Source organism: Camelus dromedarius, chromosome 22, assembly GCF_036321535.1.
Source record: "Camelus dromedarius isolate mCamDro1 chromosome 22, mCamDro1.pat, whole genome shotgun sequence".
Classification (NCBI taxonomy): domain Eukaryota; kingdom Metazoa; phylum Chordata; class Mammalia; order Artiodactyla; family Camelidae; genus Camelus; species Camelus dromedarius.
The window spans coordinates 20395971-20411852 of NC_087457.1; the positions used below are offsets into that span (position 1 = coordinate 20395971).

Consider the following 15882-nt stretch of genomic DNA (forward strand, 5'->3'; position numbering starts at 1 on the left):
TAAAGAGAGTCTGATCTTTTTCGGTCAGAGGACAGAAAACAACTGAGGATAAGGCCCGGGGCTTGATTTTAAAGCTAGTTGATCTCTAGAAAAGAGTTAATTCTCAACCCCATCAACTGTGTTACACCAAGGTCATGGCTTTAATTTGGATGGAGTAGGAAACTGGAATTTGGGATTAGGATTTCTAGGTCAATGCACTTGAAAAAGACCACTGGGCCAGCAGAAGTGGCACCTTTTTCATATGAAAGGCTAAAACTCCACATTGCTTGAAAACAATGCAGAAGCCTCTGCCTTGTAAACCACTGTGCCTTCACACCCGGATCTCATCCTCCTGGTTACTAGAATGATAATTAAGGTCAAGTCACAGCTTAACCTGGCTGAGGAAGTACTGTTGGCTAAGAAAAGAAAGGAGATATACCCTAAAAGAGCTGTAAGACCCTGCCAACATGTATCAGCAGGAACTGGGAGACTGTATAAGATACTGGAATGTGAGGATGCCACATCAGGTGGGGTTCAATATACAGTTGGATAAGAAAGAGTTTATTGATATGAAAACACTCAACTGGAACATTAACATATAATACCTTGGGAAAGACCTTTAGAGGAAAGTGATAACATGTTGTTAGGAGGCTCTAGGAAGCTTGGAAAAGACGATGGTACGTACTTAATGAAGTAGAAATGTAAGGCTCACCATGGTAGATGGTGGAATAAGACATTGAAATCTCAGAGAAATAGGCAGACCAGAAACTATGTTCCATACGAAGGAAGGCCCAGCAAGACCTATAGTTACCAAAGTTTTAAGTTATATTCCAGTAAGAGTATTCTAGGATTTTTAAAAAATTAAGTGGTGACTATCCTTTTTAGACTGAAACTTATGAAAAGAGATTCTATTACAGAACTGTGTATGATAGAATCTCAAAATAATAAAGTCTAGGCAGTGATACTTCACCATAAGTAATGAGACAGACACAAATACCATATGAATGTCAAAGTCCCAATCCAGGAGACTTGACCTGCAGAAAGCTCTGGAGGTACGTATCAGATCATGGCGTTCCTGGGAGCAAGACAGGAATGTAAGAGTTGCTGAAACTGCACAATCAAAAAAAAAAAAACCACAAAAAAACAAAACTAGAATGAAAAATAAATCAAGGTCAGGAATCTTAAGGCCACTGCTCCAATCAAAAGTCAAAAGCCATTGCTTAGTTTCTGGACCTGAATCAGTTCTCAGACCCAAAACCATTGCCCTGAGGAGAGACTCAGTAACACTACAGTAAACGTATGCGAAAATGATTCTCCCAGTAATCCCCAAAGGAAATACAGCATCAACTGGGGTAACTTTGTGTTGGGAGAGGGAAATACCTAAACATTTTAAAGACTTTTGGGTAGGCGGTGTTATCTGAGGGAATCAAAGCATTATTATAGCCTCCTTGTTAAAGAGGAGAATTATAGGGACCAATGGAATCCTGATAAAGTCTGGGTCACAGTGGGTCTCTTGGGGACATATGCTCATGAACTGGACATTTCTTTGGTCCAAATGTATAATTAGAATGGATATATTATGCACTTGGTGGAACATCACAACTTTTTTTTGTGGCTTATGGAATAAGAACTAAGATAGTAGTATAGAAAGTCTGACCAAACCAGTAAGTTAGAAACAGTATTGCGTCCCAGGCAGAATGGCAGATATTAGTGCCCTTCTTTTTAATGATGTAACTGGTGCAGGGATGATGGTCCTCCTTATATGCCCTTTTAATTCACCAGTCTGACTCCTGGATTCTGGCTAATGACAGTGGACTAACACAAACTTAACCAAGTAATAGCCCCCATTTGTAGCTGGGGTGACGGGTGTGGTATCTTTGCTAGACTAGATAACAGGGCCTGGAGTGTATGGTTATGACCAAAAATCTCACAGAGTATATTCCAATTCCATTGGGAGGAAGGATTTAAAGAGTTTTGCCAACAAGGACAACATTATGCATTTGTGGCCTTGCTCAGAACTATGTTGATTTTCCTGCTCTTTTTCATAATATAATCTGGAAGGATCTGGCCTAGTGAGATATTCTGTACAGCCATGCATTATTTCATTTAATCGGTGGCATGCTATTAATTCTGGGTCAGTGAGAAGTGGAGAGTGTGTTGGAGGCTTTGTGAAGACGCATGCATTTCAGAGGTTGGAAAATAAACCTATGAGAATTTGGGTGACTGCCATGTCAGCGTATCCCTTGGTGAGTCCCACAGAGTTTGACTTCTCCCTCTATTCATTCTGCTTTCCTTCCTGTTTTATAGTTGTCCCTGAGGGCTCTCCCCAGTAAAGTTCCTACATGAAATCTCTGTTTCCTTAAAAGAGAATTCAGACACTTAAATGTTTATAAATGGTGCTTGCTTTCACATGCTTCAAGCTCTAAATTTGAAATCCCAGGATACCAGAATTTCCTCTAAATTGTTCATAACGAAATGGAACACAACCAGCATGGCATCGCTATGTTTGATCAATTTGTGACTGTAACTTTCCCGACATATTAAGCGACCCAATTAGTCATTTCAGAAATTAGATATTTGGGTAACATTTTAGAGCCAGTTAAGATTAGCACAATCAGTATTCTATTACAAATTGCAAGGTAGATTTGACCAACAGAATAAAAGTTTTACGGAAGTAAGGGATTCTTGATTGTATTCTGATCAGAAAAATTGGTTGTGTAGTCTCATTGGAAATAAATGCTACACATGCATTGGGGGAAAATACTACAGTATATTCCAGATAATTTAAAATCTAACTATGATGTGATTAGCCATTAGAAATAAAAATCCTAAAATGCGTGCAATCCTGGACAGACCTATAATCAGGGACTAAGAGCACAATAGCATATAAGTGACTATAAAGCTGATAGGATGCTGTTCAAGCTACACTGTTAATAAAATGCAAAGAGGTTTATCTCACTAAGAGTCTATACAAGTATCACATAACATGCACTTGGAAAGAGTTGAAAAAAGGGTCAAAGTAGAATGAAATTATTTACCTCCCACAGATTTAATTCTGAACAAGGACAATGTAGAAAAATCATCTAAGGAAGATTGTGGAACAAGAGAATATGTCTTCCTTTTGTTAAGCCAAGAGTAAAATAAAAATTAAATGCAATGTTTTCCCCCAATTCTCTTCAACTGTGATTAAAAGCAAAGAGTAGACAAAAGCCTTACATTAAAAAAAAATAAAAGACAATTTCTGAGAACCTAGGTATTTTACAGCTGTTATACTCTGAAAGGTCTCACTGTGAACTATTAAGAAATCTGTAGTTAAATTTAAAGGAGTTTACTTAGTTGATTAATCAATTTGAAATAATTTCCCAACTGAGATTAAATTTACCTATGCTTTACTTTATTATGCAACTGTAAAATAATCTTGAAAAATGAAAGGAAGACTCATTTGATTTAGTAAGGCAATCTCAAGCATCTGTAATTTAATCTTCTGTTTTATTTTTCTTTCTAAAATATACTTTTATTATATAATAGAAATTATGTAATTTTACATATCTAACGGATGTAACATATCCATGTATACAAATTGGTATCACACACATTGAAGCAAAACGATGAAACTGGCAGTAAGAATGTGCTACGAGCATTATCTAAAATAAAGTATTACTGTGCTTAAATTCCAGCATTAATAAACACCAGTTGAGTTATCTTGGGTAGATCTATGTTTGCTTAACAGAAAACTGGAGTGACAGTGCTCTAAATTACAAGACTGTTGTGAGAACTAAAGGTGAAGGTACATAATACATGTTCAAAAAGTATATTGCATTTTTTTTCCTTCTTTCTGAATTTGGTAAAGAACTTTGATGCAGCCTCATCTTCCTTCATCTTTTGTGAATCACTCTAAAATCCCCTCTGGTGCAAATCCTTTCATGTTGCATCAGTTCACATATATCTGCTAAGTACATACTCTCTCTCCTTCTTCAGTTCTGTTAACTCACAGATTGGAGCTCTTCCTAACTCACAGATGTCTTCTTTGCCACAAGTTTGCTGTGATAAACACCTGTGTGGAAGTGAAGATTTTTTTGGTTCTTCGGCACTTACGTGCATGGAATTGCTTTATGTTTTTTGTTTTTGCTTTATTTTTGGCACTTCTGTGCCCAAGTTGCAGCTTTCCAAAAACTTTGCTCTAAAACATGGAATGAAACCTACTCTACTCTTAAATCTGGAGATTCCCGAGATTCCCTCCTCTGGCAGGTATATACGGTAGGTAATGAATGTTGGCATACAGCTTCTTACTCAGTTGTTGATTTTTTGTTTCCTTCCATCCATTCCAGGTCTTCTCTCATTCCAGGGTAAGGTGTGTGGGGCAGATGGAATGAACATGGAATCCATTGTGTCATACTTCCCCGTACATATTCTGTGCCTCCCGGGGTGATACAGTACTGGGTCTGTGTGGGTAATCACAGAGGAAAAGGACACAGTACTTGAATTATTAGTTTAACAAAAATTAATTCTTTACAAATTTCCTGCCATTGTCTCTCTTCAATCTCCATTTTGGCCTTTTCCCTCCTTCCTTCCTTGCTTTAAAAAAATGATTTTCTCTATTATGTCTTCCTTCCTTTCTTCTTATCTTCCCATCACTTTCTACATTTCATCTCTTCTCCCTTTCTCTCCTCCTATATGTTCTTTCTTCTTTTTCCCTTCCTTCCATATTATAAGCAAATCTATGCCTTTATGTCAGGTCTGCAATTGTTTTTCTATAAAACATGAAACGCCAAAATCCATTCATTTCTAGATTGATCTATCTTGAGAGCTTCACAGCCTAAAACTAGGCTGAGCCCAGACCTGAAAGTCACAGAGAAGCCTGCACTCCCTTCCCTTCTGCTGTATCCTAGCTTTCTCCTTTCTGTCTGTGCTTATGCAATCCATGAGCTGTTATGAACTGAAGCCATGGTTAGCAATGCAACTAGCTAAAGACTAGGTTAATTCAGTCTAAAATATGAGGTTGAAAATTAGTATAAAAAACTCTAAAAATCTTATCCAGCAATTCCCAGCTCTTTTCTCCCAAATACTATTTTAAAAAATCCTTTAGCAGACTGTCAAACACATGATAAATCAGATAGGTAAAAAATAAACTTACCTTAAAGGAATATACCCTAGTGTTTGTGTGAGTGTATGTGTGAGTGTGTGTGTGTGTATGGAGTGTGTGTGGCCAAATGATCCTTGTACTGCCTTTGGCTTTAAACAATTCCTGAAATTCCTCAGGGTGGCAGGTAGAGGCTGGTGCTTTCTTAATTTACATCTAGAACCTTGCATGGCTGGGGATAACATGTGCATTTGTTCCGACTGCAGAAGCAACCTGGAGAGACACACTGGTGAGGGAAGCAATTTTCTGAGGCTGTGGTATCATTGCTGAATGCCCACTAGCGCTGCATGGAGAAGCCTGTATAGGAAACAGGCAATCACGTCTATACAAAATAGAATGATCCCAGTGATAACCAGGCAGATTAATAAATCGCTCTTACAAAAGGAACACAGGAACACAGGAAGGGAGGTTACCATTTTGATGCCCTTAAGATATGCTGAAAATGAGAAAAATGGCAAGTAATTTTGTAAGCCCTTGTCATGGAAATCAGATTTGATCAGGGAATGGTTTATGGTCTCAGACGGAGCCCACCTCATTTCTTCTTCCTTTATTGTAGTCTTCTCTTTAAACTTTTTTTTTTTAAACAGTGTTATAGTTATCTGAAAGTATCTTTTAAAATCATTCGGACGGTTTTCAAGGCTGATGCCTGGTTTAGAATATGCCAATACAGGTATGATAAGTGCTATGTTCAGGTAAGAAGAATGGATACACCTTCCCCAGTATCACAGACGGGACATTCTTGCAGCTTCACAAGGTTTGTCATTAGGATCGATTTTTTTTTTCTCAGAAGCATAAACAAAATTAAACTAAAGGAGTTCCATTGCTGAAATTACTCCTACTATTTAAGCTATTCTGCTTTTTATAAGTCAAGTTCCTGTTTAGAAATCAGAAAATACACTAAGAATTTTGAACAAGAAGAAATCAGAAATATAGAGAAGTGGCGTTTTACAAAATAGGAGGAAGGACTACAGGTAAGGATTCTAATCTAGGGATGACTTCTGGAGAAATACAGGCTTGATGCATGAGAAAAGCCACTTCTGAGGTTGCTACCGGAACTAAGCCAGAAGCAGGAACCCATTCCCGTGGCCTCTGAATAGCCCCAGAGCTAGAGAAGCAACATCCATAGCTGCCAGTATCCAATATCCCAGTCAGGGCTTGGAGGGATGGACAGAAAAGCCACATCACTGCTTTACCCCTTAACTTTCTTTCCACACACAGGAAGCTGGAGCAGGGCAGTTTAACAGACATATAATAAGAAAAGCATTTGTAATGTCAAATTTTCTAGTAGCCTAATTTTCGAAGAAAGTACAATGAAACAGAAAGTACAATGAAAATGTTTCTTTTTATTTAACCAAAATTGAAAATAGAAGCACTTCAAAATATAATCCATATAAGAATTCGTGGAATACTTTTTTTTTTTTTGCTGTTGTTACAAAGACTTCAAAATCCACTGTGTATTTTATACTTAGAGAACATCTTAATTTGGACAAGCTACATTTGAAATGCTCAGTAACCACATGGGGCTAGAGACAGTGTATTGGGCGGTGCAGGGTTAGGAAAGGATGCTTCTTCAGTGCTGTAGAGTTTCCCCTACATGTTTCCAAAAAGAATCAGATAAAACGTGACAGGAGGGTAGCTTCTGCCTCAGTCTTACCTTCCAAATTTCATACCCATGCGTATGATTGGCAGATCTAATCTGCCTGCCAGAACCCTTGACTCAAAGGAATCTGAAAATTGTGTTCTTTCTTGTTTTGCTTTGATTTCTAAACTCCTCAATTAGAAGAATGTGTATATAAGCCAATCTTTAGTATCCAGCAGTTCTTTTTAAAGAGGGAAAGGGCAGTTGATACGGGAATCTATTCATTACCTTTCTGTCATCCTTTGAATACTTTCGTATATGCTACTTTAAGAAAAACAACCAGTTTGTTTTCCTTCTGTTTTAGAGCACTTCTAGTTAACCAAGACTCCATTTTACAAAATTTGTCGTGTTTTGTAAGCACAAATACAGTGGTTTGTCTCTAAAATGGTTCTCTGTCACTTTCTCTATCTTAAAGTCACCTCCAACATACAGTTTCAGAGACTTCGATCACAGCTCAGGAGAAGGGTTTTCCTCAGTTGTTTCTAAGGATTCATACAAAAAAGAAGGGATCAGTGTGAAAACTAAATCCTTTCTTAAATGTTCAGATCACTTACAACATGGGTAGATTCTTGGAAATTGCATGGGTCTGACTGGGTAATTGAACCTGACTTTGTAGCCAGCATGGCGCACTATAACTAGCACTGCAGCAATGGAGAAATAAGAAAATAAGATGCTGGTTTTCTGGTAAAGATTCATATCATGAGAATAGAGGAGCTTTTAGAGATTATTTACAACACAAGTAATGAAATGTTAGTGAAGTTTAGGGCACATTTTCTGAGAAAAATATAGTTTTGTAGTCACGGAGTTTACAGTTCCATCTGCCTAAAATCCAATCAATGAGACTTTACACCAAGCATCTCCACTCCACACTCAGCGTCTCGATTTATAACCTCAGTTCAGCGCAAGAATGAGCTAGGAGCTAGAAAACCTAGGTAATTTGTGCTGTTTAGACACCTAGAGTTTAATAAAAATCTAGGCCTGTCTCCAGGGAATAAATAATACGATGGTATCATCCAGCACTGTCTTGTACATTGTGGATGTGATGTGTACATGTATTGGGTAAATGCTCAAATTTGTATACAGTTGGTTAAAGTGAGCACATACTAGTTTCAAAAAAATATTAAACTAAAACTTAATGCCAAAGGAATATCCTAAGACATGTGAGAAGAACACGTGCAGGGCTGGTGCTTTCAGAGGATTCATTACTACCTCTCCTTCTCCCTCATAAAGTTGGCACCTCCAAGATTTCTTCATCATGTTGATTTATGGTTCTTGTTAAGTGTGACCTTTTCTATGACTGTTATTGCAATTAGCACTTCTAAGCAGCTGGACTTTGCAATCTATGTCTTTAACTTCACTTTTCTTTTAAAATTCTCTTTTACATTCCAGATCCATATTTTCAACTGATTGGTGATCTCCAGAGCATTTTCTGGCAGGTGGATATGTTAGGTCCAAAATTATCCTTTTCCTTGTATTTAATGAAATCCTTTCTTTGAGTTCATTTTTTTTTTTAACCTAACATCACCACATTACCAGAAATACTTACCCTTTGGCCTAGGCTTAGACCTCTGAATAATCTTGATTCTTTCTTTCTCCCTCTTCCTTTAGGCTAAACTATTAGTTTAATCTAGTAAATTATTTTTAAATACTGTATTCACATCCATTTTTTCTTTCTTTTATGGAAGTTACTATCTTAATTCATAATTTTTAATAATTTTATTTTTTTAAAATATCAGCAATAGATTTTCCTTTTAGCATACAGTTCTAAATAATGTAATGTATATGTATAGATTTATGTAAAATCCATAATCGGGATTCAGAAAAGTTTCATGACCCCCTAAAAATCCCTTTTTCCATCTCTTTGTAGTCCCACCCTTCTACCATTTCTAACTCCTAAGAACTGCTGATCTGTTTTCTGTCCAAAGCTTGCAATTATGTCTTCACATATGAAAGAATGTCATATAAATGTCATATGATGACATATGAATGTCATATAAAGGAATCCTACAATATGCAATGAATTTGGACTGGCTTCTTTCACTCATCATAATGTCTGACATTCTTCCAAGTTGTAGTGTATAACAGTAATTTCTTTCTTTTTCATACTGAGAAGTGTTTCACAGAATGGATGTACCACCGTTTGCTTTATTATCTTCTGAAACATGTGACATTTTCTTACCCTGCTGTTCAGTGGCCCATATGGTATGTCTTCCACTTCAAACCTGGTTCCCATGTCTCTCTTCCTTACACAAGTTCATTCAGGAAGGCTGTGCTCGGTTACATCATTATAGTCAAAACTTTTCTTTCTGTTTTATGAAGTTTCTTCCACTTTAAAATAACTTGCCTCTAAATCTTCATTCTATTAAACTCTAACCCATTCTTCAAGACCATTTTCTAGGAATCTTTTTCTGAATCTTCTGAAGACTTTGCCTCTCTGAAAACTTTATGGAGTGCTTTGATTTTATGAGACTTATTTGATGTTGATTTACAGCCATCCTTTTTTTATAGATTGTTTTTGGATGTAAGCAATGAATCATAAAAGTAAAAATGGTATCTGAGAGTAAATACTGGATATCCAGACATAGTGGATCATCAGAAACATGCAAACTCCCTTTAACTAAAGTTTCTTAGAAGTTTTCACAAATTGGGGTGAATGTAGCTGCAGAGTACATGCTTAGCCTTCAGCAAACACCAACAAGGAATTCTAGTTTAAAGCCCATTCAGATACCTTCTGACAGTATAAGCTCTCTGTCTTTCCACTGAGATGAGTCCCATCTTTGGTATGGGGGCCAGGTAGATCCTCACTGGAAAAATGTCTCAAACTCTTACAGCTTGAGTTCATTAAAATTTTGATTTATATAGCTAATTACATTTTTCCTTTTTTCTCTCTGTGTTGGTTTGCTAGGGCTGTGAAAATATCACAGACTGAGCAACTCAAACAAAAGAAATTTATTTTCTTACAGTTCTGGAGTCTAGAGATTCAAAACCAAGTTGATAGCTGGTTTGGTTTCTTCTGAGACCTCTCTCCTTGACTTGCAGATGGCCAACTTCTCCCTTTTATATTTTTTCCTCTATGTCCTCACATCCCTGGTGTCTCTCTGTGTGTCCATTCCTCTTTATATAAGGACACCAGTCAGATTGGATTAGGACCCAACCTAAGGTCTCATTTTAACTTAATTACCTCTTTAAAGGCTTCATGTCCAAATACAGCTGCATTCATAGGTGCTGGGAGTTAGGTCTTCAACATATGATTCGAGAAATGGGACACAATTTAGCCTGTAACACTTGCTCAGCAAGCAACTTCTTGAAAACTTGTCTTCCTATATAACTTACGGGGAAAAATAAACTGGTCAGGCTCACTCAATTAGAATGTCTTGGTAGGTAGATTTTTCATGACAAATTAATAAATTGACTTTCTAGAAAGCTGCTTGTGACTTTAGGTTACATAAATCAGCATTTACTTGCCAATCAACTCTGGAACATCAATAAAATAAAATTTTTGAATTATTATGGCAGATACTGGACCAAGATTGTGGTAAACCTGGAAGATAAATTCCTGATCTGGGCATCTGTTTTGGAAGGCAGCCCACTTTCTCCAGTGCTAGTCCTTTGTATTGTCTTGTACTTTCCTTTTGCGACTTCTGCAGCCTTAGTCCCCCTTGATATTTAACCTTGAACAAGCTACTTTATCTCATCGAATATGAGATGAACATTTTCCACATTTTACCACGTTATTAATTATGATGCGTGAAATAATAGATTATATTTTATGGTTTATTGACTTTTTCTTTCCTTATTGATGTATAAAATTAATGGTGCAGTTTAAAATGTATAGCATCTTAAGCTGAAATAGAATACCTCTCCTTACTTCTCTAACTGCCTTTTCAGAATTGAGAAAATAAAAGTACCCACCTCATTGTGTTCTGAGGATTAAATAATTAATCTATTGCTTGATCTGGGTCTTGACACATGATATGCACTCAAGAAATATTGTCGTTATCATTATTTTAGTGTAAAGTTTTTTTTTTGCTTATACAAAGCCTCATACATATATAGGAAATGGATAATAAATATTTATTTTATTGAAGAGGAATTTGGATTTGGGCAGGAATGACTGCTTATGGCTCTTACTTCAATGATGACAACCTGTAAACACAGAGAAAAGATTTGTTCATGAAAGTCCAGATTCCCCAGATCCAGAGTCCATCAGCCGGAGAGGTGGGGATGAGGATCTATACTTACCTGTGATTAGGTGCTTAAAGACTAACCCCAGATACTTACTTATTTCTGTACCATGATAAGAATTTGGTTCCGCTTTACATAGGAAGAGAGGGCAGTGAAACACGAATTTGATGACAGTCTTTGGTACTTAGGGTAGATCGTCTTCAAGATGTCTTGTTCTTGGAGGAAAGCAGCTGGAATGGAGTTGAGTTTGCCAGATGTCTTTCACTGATGCTCCTGAATTCAGTTTTTGAGAGCTAAAAAGCTCTCAAAAAAGTGAAAGAAAACTCCCTATGGAAGATGGCCACTGTGGAACTGAGCAGAGTGAGCCCTGGAGTCTTCATAGTTCCATACCTCTTTATTTGCACTTTTAAAGTCTCAAGGAACTCTATGCCCAGGCAAGTCTGGAGCTGGCTGGGGAGTGGGCAGCTGGAGTGCCTGGCTGCTATTGCTGTGGTGGCACCAAAACTGAGGTCATTTGGCAGAAGTTACTCCCACATTGGTACAGTTTATGAAGAAAATACTTAATTGGTATATAAATAACTAGGAAAAGTCTTGGCAATATCTTTATTTTTCTGTCTGAAGCTCAGAAAAATCTAAAGCAAATTTTTCTTCTAATCTGTAAAGCAACAGAATTTTCAGTATTTCAGTATTTTCTTCTGTCTTTAATTTTCTCTTGGGTTTTCATTAGGTTAAGGCTTAATGAAAAGCTAAGGCTTTCATTGATAATAACCCTCTAATGGGTTCCACCTATTACCCTATATTGTATATTTTCTCCTTTTTATGTGCTGACCTGAAGGAAACCATTTCTGATGAACCATTTCTTATAGTCACGATGCTAAAGAACCACAAAGAAAGTTAAATGGCATTGAACTTTTGTCTTTGAATTACTTATGTATTCCTATTTCCCAGGACCCCCAATTGTACTGATTCATTAGTTCCTAACAAACGTTGATGAAGATTATTTAGCACTGTTTGGACCCTCCTTAATGTCTGCTTATTCATAAAATTAAAAAAAAAAATTTGGTGAAGCAATTTCAGGGTTTAGGATATTGTACTATAATCCCAGATTTGATCTGGACCTGAAAAACAAATAGGTATAGCGGCCTTGCAAAGCAATATAAAATAACATTTATCCTATTAAGAAACTTGGCTATTGATCTCAACACTAACAAAATTCTCCTAAGAGAGGGTCTAAAACTCTGTGATAGTTACTACGACATTCTTCTGTTTCAGCCACATCCTTCTCCTGATTTCCTGGCCTTTCAGTGAGGAGAAAAACCTAGGTGACTGTTTTGTTCCTGACCAGTTCTACTCAGAAATTTTACTTTTCTCTTGTGTTCCAGTCTGTCTCTTTATCCCTGGGACATTATTGTCAGCAAACTGCACTATATACTCATTTGGAATGATGATAAGCAATAAAAAAAAAAATGTGTAGTCCCTTCTCAAAGAAAAACTAGGGACCCATGGTCTCAAGGATAATACAATAATGCTATTCTTCCCTCAACAATATTAGTTTTATCCTGTTTTCCTAATACTGCGAGGAATGAAGTTCACTTTTTATAATCAAATGTTACTTTCTTCCAGCTAGGAATCTTATCTATAGGACAAGGAAGCAAGAAGAAATTGTGGTCATACTTATGTCCCTAGGGGTAACATATGTCCTTAGGATCACTTGGAAAATTTCTTCTCCTAAGTTGTACTCTCCATGGTCCAGGAACTCCCCCTGTGTTCCACACACTGCAAGGCATAGGTATCTTCCTGATTTCTGAATCTTGCACTTATTAAAAGGTGATTTTCAGTCTGGGTCAGAATTTCCAGTTCATAGTTGTACAGCGCCCTATCCTTGAACTCATCAAAGTTATATTCACATCATTATTTGTGTTCCACATTTGGTGATCAACTCCATAGGAGCAAGAACCATGGAGAAGATGGTTTATCTTCAGGGGATAATAAAGATATTATTTGTTTGGCACATAATGTACATTCAATAGATATTTGTTAGAAAAAAGGAATAAATGGCTAGGTAAAGAAATAAATGAAATCTATCTAGATGGTCATCAACACCAGAAAAGCCCCGAATTAAAAAAATAATAATACAATTATACAAAGTTCACAAATACAGAAAATAGCTTGACTTAATTCTAGTTAAAATACTGATACATTCAAGGGCTTTCTTTTCTAATCTTTTCTTTCACGGGATGTACACAAACCAAGCAAGACAGAATCTTTATTCTTTTGTGTCTACACGTGTTACCTGTGGGTCTTTGCATTTAAGAGCAGTTGCCAACCTGTGTCTCCAATGATTCCTTACAGCCAGAATCCTCTGGCAGCCTCAGTCCTGCCCGATTTACTCACTGTGTCTACCTCCACAGATAAACGGATCTCTCCTCCAAAAGGCATTCTCTTCCTTCCCTAGCACCCAGCCTAAATCGCTCATGAAGACAAGAAACTCACTCTGGTAGGATTTACCAACTAGTGATTTACAATTATTTAATTATAACCAAGATATGGTCCCAGCAAACAGCTATTTAGAGTTTTTTTCCCAATTTAATTTGTAACTAATTATCATCTTCGAAATTTTATTCTGTGGGTATTATGAAAGAAGGACAACTATTATTTTTGAGATTTTATTAATATTATGCAGTAAGGCAGTTAGCTGTCAAACAAGTCATTTATTTGGACATTGTAAAGGATAAATGGTATTTGCTTTCCCATCTGAAGTTAATTTTGTAATTGACAGATTTCTCCATATATTTTTATGGTTTTATTAGCATTTTATAGCATGTTTTATATTTGAGAAAACTGCTTTACACTCATTTTAATTAGTTATTTCTCATATATATATCAATTAGTTTCAGTAATGGAAAGAGTAAAGTCAAAAAGATTTTGAAAAGCAAGATGTCACATATGCATACAAATTAAACTTTAATGACTTCCATCTGGGGATTATTACCCAGTATCACAAGTGGTTTTAGAGAAAAATTGTATGAATGACAGATGGGCCTTGCTAGTTTTCTCATCTCATCCAGAAGAGGGTGAAATGACTCAGTCTTTAAACATCTTTTAAGTTACTTAAGAAAATGGGCACATTGGATGACTATAATAGATGGGAAGAAGAAATACTATGAAGCAAGATATAACACACATGTTCAGTAGCCAATTGATAATATTTAATGCTCAAGAATACAGGCTTCTCGAGTCTCTGACCTCAGTTTGGTCTAAGCTTTACCACGTGCTAGTTTGTGACAAAGTAAATTAGTTAATATCCTTTAACCATGATTTCCCCACATCCACAGTGGAGCTATCAATACCCATTGGATTTAAATAAACTCTTCTATGAAGTGCTAAGCTCACTACCTGACACTCAGTGAACCCTCAATAATATCCACTAGCATTATTTGTATTAGCTGTCTAAAGATTTTTTTCTTGTACTGTGATATTATTGATTGCTATTCCTACCCTGACCTTCGACTTTGATTTTGGCCAAAATTTTATGAAACTTCATCGTTTTTAAATGACAAATCATACTGTGACTTGATCATTATGGGTTAAAATCTAAAAAAAAAAAATCATTCAATCTAGGACTCATAAAGGTGATATATCCCTTATCTGGAAGGAAATTTTGACCATTATCCTAAACTTTCTCTATGTCCTAAATGATCTATATAACCGAACTAGCCCCAATTAAGAATATAAACATATTTATAACATATCTAAATTGATATATATAGGTATATGGAAAAGCTCCAAAAGCTTCCCTACCTCTTAAAGGGAGCAGATGCTTCCTCTTAAAATGGGGAGTGCTGTATGGGACTTGTGAGGGCCATCATCATTTAGTGTGCAGTTGATGGCATTCTGTTGCCAAATTAAGCCAGTTTTCATGTGGATGTCAAATAACCAATTCTTAGTACCTCAAACTTCTTCTAATTTCAGGATTTTTATGTTTTGAAATTCAACCAATAATTAAAAACCAGCATCAAATTAAGAATAGCAAGAATATTATTGTTGGTCTGAAATATATCCCGAGCTAGACAGCATCACATCAATGTTTATTTCGGTTTTATTTTTGAACATTTATGCACATTTCCAGCCCTGTGAAATAGCTGAATTAACCAACGTTCATCAGATTTTGTCTGGGGAAACCAAATGTTTTCATAAAGTTTCTCAATATGTCATAAAATATTGTCATTTTTCTTTCTTGTAATGTTAACAATTATCAGAGTAATATATAGAGATGAACCAAACTAGATAAACACATATGTACTTTCACATCTATTGTTGGTTATGGATATGTGTTTGGGTCACATAATTTTTTACTTTCTACTTACTGTTCTACTAGCCTTTGTATTTTAGACAAAGCACAGAGCTAATGCATTAAAATTTTTATGTGAATTATTGTTGCAGTATAAATTGCAGCTGGCCTTGAACATAACCTGTAGAAATGGCATATAGTGAGAACTCAGATATTAATATTAGTCCAGTCAATAGCATTGCACCAGGTTCGGTGAAATCTAAAGAAGAATAAATTACTGTGTAGAAGAGTAGTATCTTTAAGGCTGGTAGAAATGTGGACACTAGACCTAAATTAAAATATTAATTTTCTATGATGACTAGTGATCGTTCTCATGAGTGAGTATCTATCATTTACAGGCCTATACTAGGTCCTGCCTTATCATTTTATAGTTCTGGCTGGTGGTGATGTCAAATTTGTCCATGAACTTTTAGTCTCCTACTTGCTAATTTGCATTTGGCATCTCCATTTCTGTTATTCTGGTATCTGGGTACTGCATGCCCAGCTCTACACCTGTCTCATGAAGTTGAGTTTTCTACCTTGCCAAATCTCTTTCGGCATCCAGTTCCTAGCTGGCCCCTGATTTTCATTTTGTTTCTCTCGTCTTTA

At 36.3% G+C, this 15882-nt stretch overlaps 1 long non-coding RNA gene across 2 annotated transcripts in view; it reads left to right on the forward strand.

Annotated features, from left to right (window-relative positions):
• The window catches only part of LOC116149164 (uncharacterized), a 121695-nt gene that overhangs the window by 17785 nt on the left and 88028 nt on the right, over positions 1-15882 (forward strand). Inside the window, exon 1 of one of the 2 annotated variants that reach the window (XR_010377233.1) lies at positions 4189-4236. The exons of the other annotated variant lie outside the window; for it this stretch is intronic. This is a non-coding gene — a long non-coding RNA (uncharacterized LOC116149164). Of the gene's footprint in view, positions 1-4188; positions 4237-15882 lie in introns of those variants that run through there. 2 annotated transcript variants of the gene reach the window in all.